Source organism: Aotus nancymaae, unplaced genomic scaffold (assembly GCF_030222135.1).
Source record: "Aotus nancymaae isolate 86718 unplaced genomic scaffold, 86718_ANA_hifiasm-v0.15.2.pri h1tg000006l, whole genome shotgun sequence".
NCBI classification, from domain to species: Eukaryota; Metazoa; Chordata; class Mammalia; order Primates; family Aotidae; genus Aotus; species Aotus nancymaae.
This window is the reverse complement of record NW_026988417.1, coordinates 78,838,368-78,856,551: the sequence shown is the minus strand read 5'-3', so window position 1 is coordinate 78,856,551 and position 18,184 is coordinate 78,838,368. Positions and strand designations below refer to the sequence as shown.

The following is an 18,184-nucleotide window of genomic DNA, read 5'->3' as shown; positions in this document are numbered from 1 at the left end:
ATGAGGAAGATGGCAAAGAAGATATGAACTGAGCAGAGTCAGGTGCTATTATTTATGATATAGAGAGTAAGAAGTATCATCTGCTAAGAAAAAAAGAAAGAAATATTGACTTGTGTTATCAGAGAGGATGTTCGGAAAGCAGGGGAACTTGAAAAGTCTTTTGATGAACAGTCCCAAAGCTGAGGTGGTGGTGTAGATGGGAGAGGAGGATGAGCACATGTGAGGCTCAGTGTGCTTGAAGACCTGGCTCAAGTGTCTCTTCTGCAGTGTAGCTTTTTCAGGTTGAGTTGGTTTCCACCTGCTTTGAACTTCCTCCAGCTTACGTTCAATCTCTGAGAGGCTTGCCAAAGGTATTCTCATTTGCTTCTTTTCCCAAGCCTTCTTTTGCTTTTCCCATATATTGCCACCTTTTTCAAGGCTCACTGCTTGCATGTAACTCTCCACTATTAGAAGATCCCCAATATAGGGAGAGTAGCAGCAAGGCATCATTTTCGGGATGAGTTAATCTTAACACTATATGGCAGGCACCAAATTAATTAAGAGCCTGGATACAATGATAATTAAGACATAATTCTTATCCATAAGTAGTCTTCTGTCTACTGAGGAAATAAGCATACAAATCTTCAATTTCTAATCCCAGTAAGAGCAAGGTCATTCTGAGTAAGTACAATACTTATACACACACACATACACATACAAACACATATGTACACATATACAAGCAGATGCTCACATATATGTGCACCTTTTCTGGTAATTATGTATCAGCCAAGAATTCATTTGCAGAGGAGCTAACCAAAAAGAGAAAATGTGTTATGCTGAAGTCATTCAAGACATCAATTTCAAAAAAAAATGGATGAAGTGCATAATTCCTGACAAACATCAAGATAATACATCTTTTCCTGTGCGTATGTCTACTTAGGTTTTGTAAAGTGATTCAGATGAGAAAAATATATTTGAACATTTTAATAAATATAAAATTTTAAATAAAATGAACTAGATTTGTTTGGCTATCTATTTTTAAGTTGACAGTTACAGGAAAGCCAAATGATAAGCTGACCACAGAAGGGTTTTCCCTTTTCTTGGAACTTAGAAACTATTAACACTAGGAATATATTAACAACTACAAAGAAGAAAACAGCCATTTGAAACTCCAATATGGGAGCTCAGAGTTCAGCTAAGGCCGAGTCCTTATTTCATAGCTAAATGTCTGAGCAAGCAAGATTTTTGTGCAAATCGGATTATTTTTCCACTCATTTTGCTTCTAATGAAGATGAAAAGAATCAATTAGTTCCTTCCATAGTCAGTCTCCAGTTTTATCAATGTCTTCTCTCCTGTCAGAACTTACTTTCTCCCTTTTTAAAAATGGAAATAATGAAAATGTCTCCCTGATTTACAAACAATAGTGTGAACTAACAAGTGAAAGGAATCTGCCTAAGTTATGAGCTCCTGTTTAAATATAAAAGATCACCTTTTTTGTCTTTCATCCCTCTCTTCATGTAATTTTGTTCGTAAGTCAACCTATTACTGACTTCCAATGACGCTAATAACTGTACTGTCCAATCTTATGATTATTAGAAAAATCTTAAAAGCTAGTAATGATGAAACTTGGAGCTCTACTATTTATTTACATGAAATATGCGTCAATATGGTGATTTTTCTTTCACTATAATTTTTAGGCATCTTTTGTTCTTAGTTTATGTTAGCTTGTAAAGCCAGAGCTAGGGTAGTACAAAATTTAAGTAGCACCAAAATACTTGGTAATAAAAATAAATATAGCTTTATAACATTAAAAAAAAAGTTACTATAGAAAATTCATAATGAGCAAAATATCGAAATTAAGATGGGATCACTATTACTGATTTTTTCTTTTGCTTTAAGCTCCAGTATCACTGTGACTGATCCTGGCCCTGTTCATTTGAATATTATCAACCCTAACTAGTACCTTCCTCCTCAACCCCATTTCCACCAAGTAAGCAAACCATCTCTGGCCATATGACATGGCTATCCCTGTTTATTTGACTATAAGGAACAACAGAGTGATGTAAACAGCTTTCTAATGTGAGTGGTGGGTTTAATGATGCTGGAAAAATCTATAATGTGTACTTTGTATGCTATAATTCTGAAATATTTATAATATATTTTCACCGTTTTCCATAGAAGAGGGAAAATTTTTAATAAGTGTCTGCATATTTTCTCTTTATTATAAGGCTCCTACATATTACTGCTCCTTTACTAAACAGTGTCTGTGGCCTCTAGCTCCAAGTTAAATACAGTTTAGCAGTGACCTTGGTGCCAAGAAAAAAATGAGCTGATGGCCTTATTTCAGCTCATTCTTGGCAGATGTCCAGTGTACTAATTGGTACCTAGGTGACGGTGCCACGAACAAACCAAGGTGAAACAAATATGAAAAGTAACCCAAGTACACAATTTCAGATCATCTACATACTTGAAACCAAGCATATAAAGTTTTTTTTTTGCCTTGTATCACTAAGTATAGGGGAGGGAGAAACTGACTGATTCTGATAGTCCTGCTATCACAATTTATTATCATTTAAGGTAAAGTGGTCTTTATATGTATTTAGGAGTAAGTGTAACAATCAAATAATGTGCAACAGAAGCTCAGGGAGAAGACTGATGCTCAGTGGAAAACAAATGCAAGGGAATTCTCTTTCCACACAGAACTTGTGGAAGCACGGCTCTTCATTCACTTGCAGACACGTTCAGTGAGACTTACTGAGTGAATTGCACAGTTCGATTTTCTAAAAACGAAGGAAAAATAGGAACAAGAGAGGATGGGATGAACAAAGGAAGAAACATGGGGAAAGCGAGTATATGGTGTGAATGTAGATATAGTATGTAAGAGTTAATTATCACAATTTTTTTTATGTCAAACAACAGATTGTCTTTTCTGAAAGTTTGTGAAGATTTGAAGACAATCTCTTGTACTTAAATGAGATAATGTACATAATATGCCAAGCTCAGTGGCTGGCCTACATGACCTGAAAAAATGCTGGTTAGTAAATCACCTCTCAGCCTTCTTTCTCCTGTTTTCAGCAAGGTAAAACAAAGAATCCTTTGCCTTTAAAAAAAAATATTTCCAATACTATGGAAATGCATCCTTTCTTAGATTTTGACCCTATCTGTACCACTATATCCAGACTTCTGTAATGTTTTTTGTAATTGAAGAAAAAAGCAAATTAAATGTAATTCAAATTGCTTTGAGCATATTAAATTAAATTAAATACCAAGTAACTAATTTTCAAAAGTATTCTGTCCCCTGATCATTATGTTAGGTTTCATTCTACAATTAAAGGCAACAATCAAACATTTGTAATTTGTTTTTAATACTAGTCTGTTTTGGGGTTTTATGATATGAAAAAGATCATTCACCAACAAAAGGCAGTTACTTGTAAATTTTAATTCAGCAGATATTTAATAATGTCTGAACAAGAGCACTTTAAATAGTTGAGCTTCATATAAATTGTCACCTAAATCACTGAAACGAATCATTTGTTTTGCATATTTTTGCTTTCTTTCTAAATATTTCATCCAATTAAAAAACATACCAAAATTGTGTAAATCCTTGGTATTTCATGTCTGGATGCCATGTTAGGCAATACAAATATTTCACCCACAGGCCTAAACAAAAAAATAATTTTCAGTCTTGAATGTTGCACATTCTCAAAGGCATTATATTGCATTAAACATCAGTAGTAATGTAAATAGCACTTTAAATCCTGTCAAATTTCATTTAGTAGCATTTCTCAGAGACATTTGATATAGTTTGTATATTTGTTTCTGCCCAAATCACATGCTAAATTGCAATCCCCAATGCTGGAGGTGGGGCCTGGGGGGAGGTATTCCCATCATAGGGGAAGATATCTGACAGCTTGGTGCTGTTTTCATGATAGTGAGTTCTGGAAAGAAAAATGTAGTGATTTAAAAGTGTGTGGCACCTTCCCCTCCACCCCCAACTCTCTCTCTTTTTCTCTTGCTCCTGCTTTCACCATGCGAACTGCCTGTTCCTGGTTCATGTTCTGCTATGAGTAAAAGCTCCCTGAGGCCTCCTTGGAAGCAGATACTGCTATGCTTTCTGTATAGCCTGCAGGACCATGAGCCAATTAAACCTCTTTTTTTAAAAAATAAATTATCTAGTCTCAGGTATTTCTTACAGCAATACAAGAACGGCCGGTCTAATACAACATTCTTGGAAAAATAGGCTTCATGGCCTAGTTAGAGATTACACATGATCAAAAGTTGTCCAAAATGAAATACATCTGAAAAACTACAGATTAAAACAAGATAAACAGTTTTTGCTTTCCTCTCTGCAGGATTTCTCAGAGTCTTCATATTTAGAAATGCAAAAACTCCAAGAAAGGACAATATACAGAGAATCCCCTATATACTTCATTAAGGAAACTTTTCTTTGCAAATCATCTTGAGAGACTTGTGTTTTATGGACTATACTTTGGGAAATACTGTTTTTCATGCCAGTGACTATATCATACTGATGTCTACAGTGCACATAAAAATTATCTGAGGGAAGATTTTTAAAAATTGGGGTGCCTGGGTTCAATTCAGATCAAGCGAATCAGAATCTCTAAGGACACAGCCTAGAAAACTATGTATTTTTTAATGCTCTAAGATAATTTTAGTGTTTTAAATATCCTTGGGTTTTTTTTTTTGTAAAGAATGCTTTAAACCATAAACAGTTTTAAAGTTGTACATTGCAGCAGCTTTATGTTGCTAATGGAAATTTTAAAATATATCTTTATATGGTTAATTTAGTAATTTTTACAGCTTTTAAACTAAACCATCAGTGTCATTACATTCTGGGAAAAACAAATCAAAATATAACTGCCGTCTAGTAATATAAAAGCTCTTGGGTGAACAAACTATAAGATTTTTAATAAAAACAAAACAAAACAAAAAAAACCCTAAAGGCTCAGCTTTAAGTTGCAATTGCCACAGATCCAGCATTTATCAGAATTTTCTTTTTTTTAGATTTTAGATATTTTTGACCAAAGATCTAAGTTAAGCAGAAAAATTCTTTGACCTTGTTCCCTTCCTAATGTGGAGTATAGACGTGTATAAAACTTCTCATTTAAGAGAAAACTAAACACAGTGCTTTTGATCTTGACAGTAATTCAGAGCAGAAATATTTTCCAATTCCATTCTCAGCTGATTATTCTTAAAGCATACATGAAAATAACCTGTTTGCTGGAGAAAAATACAAAAAGAAAGTTAGGATATGGAACAGAACAGTTAATGCTTTCACCAAACCTGAGGTTAATTTCAACTAGTAACTTTTGAGTTTTCATTGAATTTCAAAACTCTGGTCACATCTGGTAGCTGAGCACCGTGGCTCACACATGTAATCCCCGCACTTTGGGAGGCCAAGGTAGGAGGATCATCTGAGGTCAGGAGTTCAAGACCAACCTGGCCAACATGGTGAAACCCCGTTTCTAATAAAAAAAACAAAAATTAGCCTGATGAGGTGGCAGGCACCTGTAATCTCAGCTACTTGAGAGAGTGAGGCAGGAAAACTGCTTGAACCCAGGAGGCGGAGGCTATAGTGAGCTGAGATTGCACCACTGCACTCCAGCTTGGGTGACAGAGCTAGACTTCGTCTCAAAAAAAGAAAAAAGAAAAAAGAAAAAAAAAAACAGTTGTGTCTGATCCAGCCCAAGGGGAACATGTCACAAATGACAGACCACGATTACCAGACAATGGAGATTTTATTTTCTTCTCTCAGCCAACCTTAAATACGAATGGTCACTAAAAAGCCGGAAGGTTATTTGAGACAGGGAACTATGGTGTTGTATCAATTTGCAATGTAATGCAGAAGTGTAAAGGCACTGGGTCCAGTCAACATAACCACTTGAAAACAAACTTCTCAGGAAAGAAAATATAATCTCTAAATGACAGAGATCTGTAGGCTATAGTTGTTAACTCCATGCCCTGTCTGATCTTTACAGAGACTTTAAACATCTTCAGGAGTCTCTACCATAACAGCGGTGTGACATATTAAATTTGCCCTGAAGAATAATGTTCAGTCACTATCACCCAAATACCATTTAAAGTGTGGCAGATATGTAGCCATAAAAAAGAATGAGTTCATGTCCTTTGCAAGGATATGGATGAAGCTGGAAGCCATCATTCTCAGCAACCTAATACAAGAACAGAAAACCAAACACCAGATGTTCTCACTCATAAGAGGGAATTGAACAATGAGAACACATGGACATAGGGAGGGGAACATCACACTCCAAGGTATGTCAGGGGGTGGGGGGCAGAGGAGGGAGAGCATTAGAACAAATACCTAATGTATGAGGGGCTTAAAACCTTGATGATGGGTTGATAGGTGCAGCAAATCACCATGGCACATGTATACCTATATAACAAACCTGCACATTCAGCACATGTATCCCAGAACTTAAAATAAATTCTTTTTAAAAAAAGTGTGGCAGATAGATTATGAATAGACTGGACCATCTCTTCTGGTTAGAAAAGCTATAATAAGTATTTACTTAATGTATGACAAATAAATTACCACTTGGCTACAAGTTAAACATTCTTGGAGGAGAAATACTACAATAAAGAGGGTGAAGCAATTGGTAAGTTATGTCACTTAGCAACTTTCCCATGTATGATCTCAAGTTCTGAGTAAATAAAATGTACCTATAGCCTAACATATGTTATGGATCCTACTCAAGTTTTCAATATATTGTTATAGTTAAGATTCTAAAACACCATGTAAAATTCTGAACACCCATCATCAAATGTCCTACTGGTCTACTGTGTGGTAGGTAATTGGAATGTAAGAGATGACATTTCTTATGGTTTTGTCAGGGTTTTTGGTTGTTATTTGTTGGTTTGTCTTGCTCCTCGGGCTTCCATAATGAATCCTAACAAGAAACAAATCACCGTAACTTTCTTGCTATTTCTCCTTTAATATAAGGGAATGACAGCAAGTTAAGATGAAGGCAGGTCTTTGGTTAGCCTGCAACTGAGATTGGTAAATGATTTGTTTTTCTTATTTTTTTCTAATATAGTTCTAGTACCAAACAGAATTGAAAGTATTACCTTCCTAGTGAAGTGAAGGAGAACACCAATCATTCAACCCCTACTTAAAGAAAAGTGCTTGATCTCACATCAAAATTGGCCAGTGCATATAAAATTAAATGTTTCAAATTGATACAAAATATCTATATTATAGATGTATCACTTTAGAATTTCTCACTTTAACTAAAATTTTAAGTGGACCAATAAATTTAACATCTACCAGATTGGATATGGGGACTAAGACAGCTTCAGTTGTGTGGCTATCAAGTTATATCAGTTTATCCTTCTAAAAGAACCCATCCTTTTCTGCTATTGCAAAAGAACAGTCAACAGTGTGGAGATTAAACATGAGTGGAACTTGGAAGACTGACTGTGTTCAATATGAAAGCATCAGCCTGGAAGCCCAGTTTCAACATTTCTGATTCCCAGGAGAATCCCTTGCTCTTGTGGTGGAAAGAATGCTCTTCTATCTGGAGAAAGTACAGGTATTAAAAAGATCTGCAGGATAAGACAACTTTAAATTCTGTACATTACTTAGTTTTTCCTGTAAATGCATACTATTTGTGCTTGCCACATACTCTATTCCTTCACAAACTGGCAACTGAAATGATTGGTCAACACTGTCAGATCCACCCTGAATAGTGATGGGGAGAACATATACTGATAGAAAGGAAAGAAATACTTGATACTAAGAATACACAAATATATAGATTAGCAGGTAGACATGATCAGATACCTGTTATAGATACATTATTATACTTTTTGATTACTTCAATTTAACTTTGGATCATAGATTGACAGCATAAACATTTTAATATACAAATTATTTTTGTTCCTCTGGTTTCTTTGTTATATTAGCCATCTTAATGTTATAGAATGTAGTAGATATTACTACACTAATATCTTTATAATCTTATTCTGTGAATACCTTTATTAGCTGAGTTTCATCACATTTTTATATTATCCTAATGAATATGAATTATTTTTTTATTTTTTATTGAGACAAGATCTCTCCCTACATTGCCCAGGCTAGTTTCAAACTCTTAGACTCAAGCCATCCTCTTGCCTCAGCTTCCCAAAGTGCTAGGATAACAGGTGAGCCACCATGCTCAGCCTGAATTACTTTTAAACGCTATTATGTAATACAGATGGAGATAATGAAGTTCAAGGTTGTTTTTGGGTTTTGAACAGCACTGGAAAGAAGCTACACTTACAAATTTACTGTTTGGTTTAGATTTAATACTACTTGGGAATTGACTAGATGATATCTCAAAGTATATTTTGTCCCCAGAGCTTTAATTTTTGCTGCATAGTATCAATCTCACTTCATTATCACTGAATTCTATCTGAATACTGTTGCCTATTAAAATAATTTATCTAACTTATTGTCCCTTGGTGATTCTTTTTCTATGTGATGAAAATATTCATATAAAAATAAAGAAAAAGAAAGTGTGACCTCTGGAAATGTATGGGCAAAGCAACACTAGGATCTAAAAGGTTCTACTGAACATTGCATGTAGCACAAAGTCATTTACTGATTAACTGACGTTTGCAAGGGAGCTAAATTTCTATTTTAGTTAACCATATGGTTTTGTTCTTTTTAAATATGCATTCTGTAAATGCATTTCAAGCCATCTATCTAATGTAGATCCTTTTATTCTCCTCAAAGATTTATTCTTCACAAAATAGAGATTTCCAAAAACTAAACTAGTTTTTACCTTAAACACATTACTCATTAGCTTGTGCTTTAAAAATTCCCAAAAAAGGTATCTGATTAATTTTTTAAGTGCAAAATTTGACACAGCTATATCTTTAGTCATTAAAAAATATACGCACAGGCTGGGCATGGTGGCTCATGCCTGTAATCCCAGCACTTTGGGAGGCTGAGGTGGGTGGATCACTTGAGGTCTGTAGTTCGAGACCAGCCTGGCCAACATGGTGAAACTCCGGCTCTACCAAAAATACAAAAATTTTCCAGGCATGGTGGTGAATGCCTGTAATCCCAGCTACTTGGGAGACTGAAGGAGGAGAATAGCTTGAACCCGGGAGGTGGAGGTTGCAGTAAGCCAAGACCATGCCATTGCACTCCAACTTGGGCAACAAGAGTGAAACTCCATCTTAAAAAAGAAAAAGTATACACATTAAATCCCAACAACTCTTATTGGAATCACTAACTGATTTTGGAACATTTTTATTTTCTTAAGAGAAGTGGCAATCTAACAAGATCCCAATGCTGCTAGCTATTTTTTTGAAAGTGCATCAGTCTTTATTCATGCTCACAGCCTGAGATAATTCTTTTTAAATGATTTACGAAATGCATTTTTTGATCTTAAAATAAACGTATCCTAGACTACCTCTATTCAGAATAGGGATCTCATCAGTTTCAGTCTGAGGCAGTCATCTTTTTCTTTAACCGATGAAGAGTATGGTTATAAATACATGTCTAAGAGCCTGTATGTGCCCTCATTTAGGCATGGAGCTGTTAGTGATCTATGCTAAGGGAGAAGAAGAAAACACTGTTGTCTAGCAGTCATGTACCACAAGGAAGTCGCTGAAACTCCTTTCAGCCTACCTTCTCCATGTGTGAGATGGAGATGGTTCTTTTTTCTATTGGCTGCACTTCCAACAAGAGTTGGTTTAATAATAATAATAAAATGATAATAGTTAATAAGAAGACATTGTAAAGGAGCTCATAACGATTTAGTACTTTTGGAGACAATTTCATTTAGAGACCTTCCAAAGCCTCCCCTCCCCACGAAAACATCCTAACCAAAAAAAAAAAAAAAAAGTTAGAAGTAAATTGCTATACAGGAACCATGTTGTATCCCAGCTCCATCCTTACCTCCCACTCAACTCACAATGGACACAGCCACACATTCGCATGCACACACCCATCTCCCTGCTTGCTTGCTTCCTTCCTTCCCTCATTTATCTCTGATGAAATTTCACTGCCCAGCCATTGAAAAATAAAAGAAGGAAAATTGGAATTACCTAGGAAGATGCAATAAGCAATGGGAAAATGTCATAAATAAAGGAAGAAAAATAAGAAAGAACAAGGTGGGGAGAAAGAAATAAAGCAGTAAGAAGGGCAGCAATAGGAGAGCCACGGGGAGACAGAACTGTCAAGCTGCTGGCTTAAGCAACTCACCTGGCTTCACAGCCCTTTTCATTCTCTGTGAACTTTTTGTCTTCATTTCTTTAGATATTTAAATACTTGTAAATTATGACTTGTATCAGAAAGTCAGTTGCTTCTTTTTTTAGAAATCAGTAGTAATAATTACAACACTAATAAATAATGCCTTAACATTTTCCTATCAACAGATGACTGAACCAGATAATCTTTTGGGATCATATTTATTACTATGATTCGCAATCTATATGAGTGAAGGAAATTCAGTACATTCATATATTTTTTAAAGTAGATAAACAAGTGAGTAGGCAAAACAAAATCTATTTGTGTACAGGCTGTGGAGTGATTTTTCCTTCACATTTGTCTTTTGAATTAATATTTGCTTGAGGTGGCTGGTGCTTCTGCTTGACAACAGATCAGTGTTTACACCGGCATTGAGGCAGAGAGCAGGGCCGGGCTGGGAATGATTTGAGGCATCACTTTATAGCCTTCCAAGAACTCATCCTATGAGAAGAGATAGTGGGACATTCAAGACTGTTCATGGGAATGGCTAACTACTGACAAAGAAAGAAGGCTCATGTGGTTGTACTGGGCAGTGCCTTTTACTCATCAAGTTCTCAGTATGGTGTATGTGCAATGCCCAAGGTGAAAAGGTTGCAATAAAGACAGGATGAAGTCTAAAACAGATTTTTAAATCAAACTCCATGAAAAATTTTGACAACAGATCAGTGTTTACAATATTTACACCCTGTGAGCACTTTATAGCCAGTGATCACAGGGTGTCAATATTTGCTCTACTATTAGAGCGTGATAAGTTATGAAAATAACAAAATGTCTTGAGCAGCAACCCAGACTAATGTGTATTTGAATAGATAAATGAGACAGAATATCACATTTATGGGACATTCAACAGAGGCTCCCAGAACAGAAGGAATGACTATTGCAATACTGGGGGCTGAGAGGACAACTAAACTGCAAGCATGAAACGCTGCTATGGCCTCTGAGCATCAGTAGGAGAGGGAGGCAGTAAAAGGGTAAGTGTCTTGGATATAGATTTAGCTCTATCTCTCCCAAATAAACATTAAATAAATGTACAGTGTTCTATATGCAGGTAAACTTTAAGAAGAAGATTCCAGCAACCACTTCTAAATACAATAGATTCTACCCATGAGCCACTTCTACAAATAAATTCTACAAAAACACTGTAGAAGAGACTTAAGGAGGCTAGGATTCCCAGCATGGGATTAGAGAAGAGGTTTAAAACAAGAGAAATATTGTTTTGTTGGTAGGACATGGCCATAAGAGAAATAAATGGCAGTTTTTTCAAGATTGAGGGAGAAATATTTTAAGATAACATGGTAATAAGGAACTACTTAAAAACTAATAATAAACATTAAAAAGTAATATTAACTTGATAGATTGCAAAATAATGTTGGCTTCCTAAAATCAAAAAGTTAAACTACATCAGATAATTCCATTGCAACTGCATCCTTTCATTAAAACATAGAAATTAAGTTTATCCCACCAAATATTCTGTTCGTTTAGTAATACCTGATATCAACAAATATGTGTTTACTGAGGACTGGTGGTTCTTTCTGTTCTTGTGTTTCTATTTCAATAAAGTAATTATTCTTATGCATTTGGTCACTGAAGCCATTAACTTTACCACGAAGTACTCTCTACCACGGAATTAACATAATTGATCACTACAGGCAGTGAGATCTATAAACAGAGAAATGACCTATAAATCTTTCAGATAGGTTTTGAGATCTGGCATTAAATTTCCATGTCATCAGGTAGGCAGCCTGGAAACAGAACACTGAGAAGTAACATGTAAATGGTCTACCACTAATAGCACTGAAGCTGGCTTTTTGCTCCAGTCTTCTATATTCAAGTACGGTAAAAATTCTCACAAAACACCCTTCATCCATACACTAGACATTTGTGCCTAGAATCACCTCTAATTTCAAAAAGGGCACAGAAAAAAGTCAGACTGAATTTTTGTCAAGGTATTCAAAATAAGAAATGTGAATTTTGCCCTGAAACATTATTAATGTAGACCATGAAACATCAACAGTTGCAAAAAAAACCGAATCTGTTCCCGCAAAATATTTTTTTCCTCAGGAAAACAAGCACAAAAGATGAGATATCTAGCTGCTCAGAGTGCATGGAACAAATTCCATGTTCATTTCTGAGTGTCTTCCATGAGCGTCCTGCTAGCTGAAGCCCAGGTGATCTACTCTGGGATACATGGCTTTATTGTGAACAACTGGTCATAGCATAGATAAATTTCCATAGACTGGGCCAGTTCTGGTTCTAACTCTTCACTGTGAAACTTCCCATGGTGAGCTACCAAAGCTGGAAGCAATAAATAAGTAAATTATGTCCTTTATTTTCATTCCTTTAGCAATTCTGTTTCTTCTACCTGCTAAATATATTATTTTTATTTTAATAGTTTTTTGGGATAAAAGTGGTTTCTGTTTACATGGATAAGTTCTTCTGTGGTAATTTCTCAGATTTTAGTGCATTAATCACCAGAGCAGTGTACCCTGTATGCATTACATAGTCTTTTACCTCTTACTCCCACCTGACCTTCCCTCTTGAGTCCCAAAGTTCTTTTTTTTTTTTTTTTTTTTTTCGAGAGGGAGTCTCACTCTGTCACCCACGCTGGAGTGCAGTGGCGTGATCTCTGCTCACTGCAACCTCTATCTCCTGGGTTCAAGAGATTCTCCTGCCTCAGCTTTTTGAGTAGCTGGGATTACAGGCATGCACCACCATGCCTGGCTAATTTTTGTATTTTTAATAGAGATGACTTTTGCCACATTGCCCAGGCTGGCTTCTAACTCCTGAGCTCAAAGTCATCCGCCCATCTCGGCCTCCCAAAATGCTGGGATTGCAGGTATGAGCCACTGTGTCTGGCCCCCAAAGCCCATTGTATCACTCTTGTGCCTTTGCATCTTCATTCTGCTAAATATTTTAATAAATAATGTGTGGTTTGCTTATCAGCTGTTATTAAATTCCATAGTGATTCAACTTTGCTTAGAGTTGACAAAGAATAATAAACAAAAATGTTCACTGCCAATCATGTCTGCAGAGGAGGAGAAGAGAGAGTGGATTATACACCTTTTTATTGGATCCATCCTTACTTCCCTGGCTGGTTTTTCCTCATCCTATCCTTTTGGTACATCTTTTGCCTTCCAAATAGTGACCCTCTTCTTGTGTGAGCCTCTTTCTGAGGAATCTCATTTGCTCCTGTAAGCTTGGCCATTAACCGTGGTGTGAAAGTTCCTAATTTGACACCTCCCTGTCTTCTCTCTTTTGCCATCCAGATGTACTATATTAACTTTAAACACAGAATATCCCCAAATAAGGATCACCATTTTCACCCACAAACCTGCATTTTTCTCTTGCCTTCCTGAAATCTTGTTTGAAAGCTACTCTCATCCCACTGTAGCATAACATCCCCCTTAGGTCCTAGACCTCCTCACTCATTTAGCCATATTAGCACTACTTCCAAAATCTCTGTCCAGTTTACACCTGTCACCATGCTGACTTCCACTGGCTTCTTCAGGTTATCATTATCTCTCACCCAGGTCAGGTCACTACAGCCGCCTTTTCATGGTTACCCCGTCTCTGATATCATTCATCAGCACTTTCACTGTTACATTGACTTTAGGTGTTCCTTAGACTTATAGACACTTGTTAAATGAACACTTATTGTTGCCTACTCTGCTTTAGGGCTTTAGAAGTGAATGAAACAAGGTCCCCACCTTAACGGATTTTATGTGCTATTGTCATAGATTAAATTTAATAATTCTTCTGCTTAAAAATCTTTGATAACAATTCATCCTCAGAGAAGATAAGGCCCCCACTTGTAGTGATGTGCAAAGCCCTTAACAGTCTAGCTTCTAACACATTTCCAGTCCAGTGATCAAAGCCAACCTCATCTTCTCACCCTGGTTTTCTAGATAGACTATTCTAGCTGCCGTTGCCTGAACATGCTTTTACTTACATGTTCCTTCCTGTACCTCTATTTCCTTGCAAAATTTCTATTCAAACTTTAAGATTGAGGTTGAGATTTTCACTTTCTGTGGTTTTCTCACGAAACTAGCCAGGCCAAATTGATTTTTCCCTTTGTGATTATGTTTGTTCATACTTCTATCACCACCCATATTCACAGAGTATTATGATTCTTTGCTTTCTTATCTGTCTCTCCTACCAGGCTGTCAGTTTCTTAAAATAATGCAGTCATCTTTGTATCCTGAGCCACTAGCAAAAATTCTGCTGCAATAAGAACTCAGTAAGGGTTTGTGTAATGACCAACATAAAAGAAAGAAGAGAAAGATAAAGAAAAGAGTGAAGAGAAAGTCAGGGCCTGGGAAGTCTACAGGGATGAAAGTATTGGTAATAAAATAGTTAACGATCTTTATTCTACACTCAATAAATGCTAAGGATTAAGTGTCATTGTTAACTGATAGCTAAGAGGAAAGACATTGAGTGTCCTCAACAGACCTTTCATCAGTCCAGTGATTCATTTTCTTAGGTTGACTTTTCGTAACAGGGAATCTTTGCTTTCCTACAACTCTGAGAGCATGATGGGAAAGAAACTATATATACATCATTTACTAAAACATGAAAATTGTAACTCCTTTTACAGATCATGGATTTAGGTATAGAAGGAGGAGGAGAAAAAAGCAATAAAAAAAGAAAGAGATGGCAATAAAAGTCTTGGGGGTCAATAAAAGATTCTGCTGGGACTCAGAGGATTTATGTATAGATAAGGCATTTAGTGGGGATTAAGAAATAGTGTGCCTTGGTTGCTCTTGCTACTATCAGCTGAAAATGATAGAAATACCAGGAAGCAGGACATTATTTATAGAAGAGGCCATTTCGGTTGCTGTGTAAATTTCAGGAGAATTAATGTTTCATACTTTAACCAATGAGATAGTTGGAATTTTCCCTTGGCATTCCATCCATTTTGCTCTGTACACACTAGTAAACAAGTAGCTAAATAGTCGTGGAAAGAAGATGTGTGATTATCAAAGTTTTCTGACATTTCAAATATGGAATCACCTTGCATACTATTATATGAAACTAAACCTCATAGACTACAGAAAAAAAGGTGTTTTATTTCTACTTTAATTCCATGAGGTATTACACTAAAAAGGAAATAATGACAGCTCGTGTTTATTGAGACTTCTCCCTAAATATGTTATTTAATCTGTAAATATTAATTATGATTTCACTTATTAGGATAGCTTATAATTTATGATTTATCTGCATTTACTAACATGTGACACACGTAGTAAATAAGGAATTCTGTCTCTTTCTCAATTTTGCAGGTTATTACCAATGTAAACACTTTCTCAGTAGGAATGGGAAGCTAAGCTCCTGTTATACTTACCCCATGTCCATATAAAATTTACACTTAGTTTAATTTAAAATCTGTCAAAGTGTTGTGGAATATTCATCTTCTTGAAACAAATACCCAATAAGTTTAAATCATTCTTTTATAAAGACACATGCATGTGTATGTTCACAGCAACACTATTTACAATAGCAAAGACATGGAATCAAGCTAAATGCCCACCAAATGACAGACGGGATAAAGAAAATGTGATGCATATGCACTATGAAATACTATGCAGACATAAAAAAGGACAAGATCATGTCCTTTGCAGAGATATGAATGGAGCTAGAGACCATTATCCTTAGCAAACTAACAAAGAACAGAAGACCAAATACCAGGTGTTCTTACCTATAAGTGGGAGCTAAATAATGAGAGCACATGGGCACATAGGGGGGAACAACACACAATGGGGCCTATTGGAGGGTGGAGGGTGGGAGAAGGAAGAGGATCAGGAAAAGTAAGTAATGGGTACTAGGCTTAATAACTGGGTGATGAAGTAATCTGTACAACAAACCCCTATGACACAAGTTTATCTATGTAACAAACCTGCACATGTAACTCTGAACTTAAAACTGAAGTTTTTTAAAGAAAAAAGAAATTTTTTTTTTCTTTTTTTTGAAAAAAATACCATCTTGGTGTCCAAGACAGTATAAATAAAAAAGATACCTCATTATTAAAAAGAACAAAGTTTAAAATTTTTTTACTAATGTAATAATTGCTGCTTTGAGCAATGAACTCAATGCTATAAAAATGCATCTGAAGCTTATAAACATCACTCCTGTACAGATAGAATTTCCTTTCTGTGTTCTTTCTTTCTTTTTCTTTTTTTTTTTTTTGAGACGGAGTCTTGCTCTTGTTGCCCAGGCTAGAATACGGTGGCATGACCTCGGCTCAGTGTAACTTCCACCTCCCGGGTTCAAGCAATTCTCCTGTCTCAGCCTCCCAAGTAACTGGGATTATAGGCACATGCCAAGATGCTCAGCTAATTTTTGTATTTTTTGTAGAGACAGGATTTCACCATGTTGGCTGGGCTGGTCTCAAACTCTTCACCTCGTGATCTACCTGCCTTAGCATCTCAGAGTGGTCTGATTGCAGGCGTGAGCCACTGCGCTCGGCACAGATAGAATTTTCTTAAATTGAGAGTTACTAAAACATGACAAATAAATTCAAATGAAGGCCTCATTTGAATTTCTGAGATCAAAGGTAAGATTAATTTATTTTTCCTGGTCATAGATAATCCAGGGAAAACTGATTTATATACGACCCAGGATGTTCTCTCTTCAGAAAATGCCAGCTTCGATATTTGTCAATGACATAAATGGGAAGAAATATTTCATTTTCTACTTCTTTTTAGTAAAATATAGCCAATTAGGGAAAAAAGGTAAACAATTACAAAAACATATTGATAAAGGTATCTTACCTATGTCCTCACTTGTGAATGAACAGAGCATCTTTAGTTTCTTTAATATTTCAGATCAAAATTCACCTAAGCATCAGCTTTGGGAACTTGAAATAACATGACAGAGGTAAAAGGAGAAACTTCCATGGAGAAACATTTTTATATTACAATAATTTAGCATCTTTTCCCATAAGGTTCTTAAAATAATGTTTTACATGTTTCAATGTTGTGCAATATTTACAACCGTGAACATATAGGCGTAGGTTATATTGTTATGTCCTGGTGTTTCTGGAGACAGTCTCCCAATCCATATAGCAGGAAGATATTTATTGCATCTTTCTCAGTCTCTTGTTCTTTTACCTATTATTTTAAGAACAGATTTTCATTTGGTGTCATTAAAGTTCATCAAAATTTGGTATACCTCTCCTTTGATTAATAATTCTTAATAGACATATTTTAACTATAATTAATTAACCTTGGATCAGAGGAAATTTTTGAGGGCTTTGGATTATAGATTTTAATACTCTAATCAGCAAAGAATCTTTCAACTAAATGTTGAGGATTCCTTTTAAAATTGTAATGTGTTACATAAACCCTTGGCAATATTAATGAAAAACAATTATTAAATCATCATCATGACAGTAAATAAATCAGTTTTTACTGTTTTGTCTTCTTCTAGTCCTTTTCATACATATAGATAATACAAATATTTCTTGAATATTGGTACCAGGGTATGCTCTTGTTACTTCAAAAATTACATTTGACATATCATAACTATTTAGGTAAATCTATGAAAAATTATACCAAAGCTAGTCAATGCAATCATTTGCTGGTTGATAATGAGATCAAGGCAAGAGAAAAACTGAACAGCTTATACATAATAAAATCTGTTATTGTCTCTGTAATAACCAACAATACATTCTATGCATAGAATAAGTATGTTGCCTATCTGAGTCAACCTTGTTTAAACATTGTTTTATATCAAAACATAAATGGGCTATTATTTTCATATCAGTGTGAGTATAGGGGTTGATTTAAACTACTTTATTTGAAAATCTTAGGGGACAATGGATATGATCTAGCATCAATATTTTGGATGCTTTATGACATTATTTCATTGTTTAATGTATTCACTTATTTGAAAGCAAAAAAGCTATTCAGTTAATACTTTCAAAGC

The 18,184-nt window shown here is 35.5% G+C and overlaps 1 protein-coding gene across 5 annotated transcripts in view; it reads right to left on the bottom strand.

Annotated features, from left to right (window-relative positions):
• ARHGAP24 (Rho GTPase activating protein 24) overlaps positions 1-18,184 on the bottom strand; it is a 499,880-nt gene that overhangs the window by 98,783 nt on the left and 382,913 nt on the right. The gene's annotated exons all lie outside the window — the stretch shown is intronic.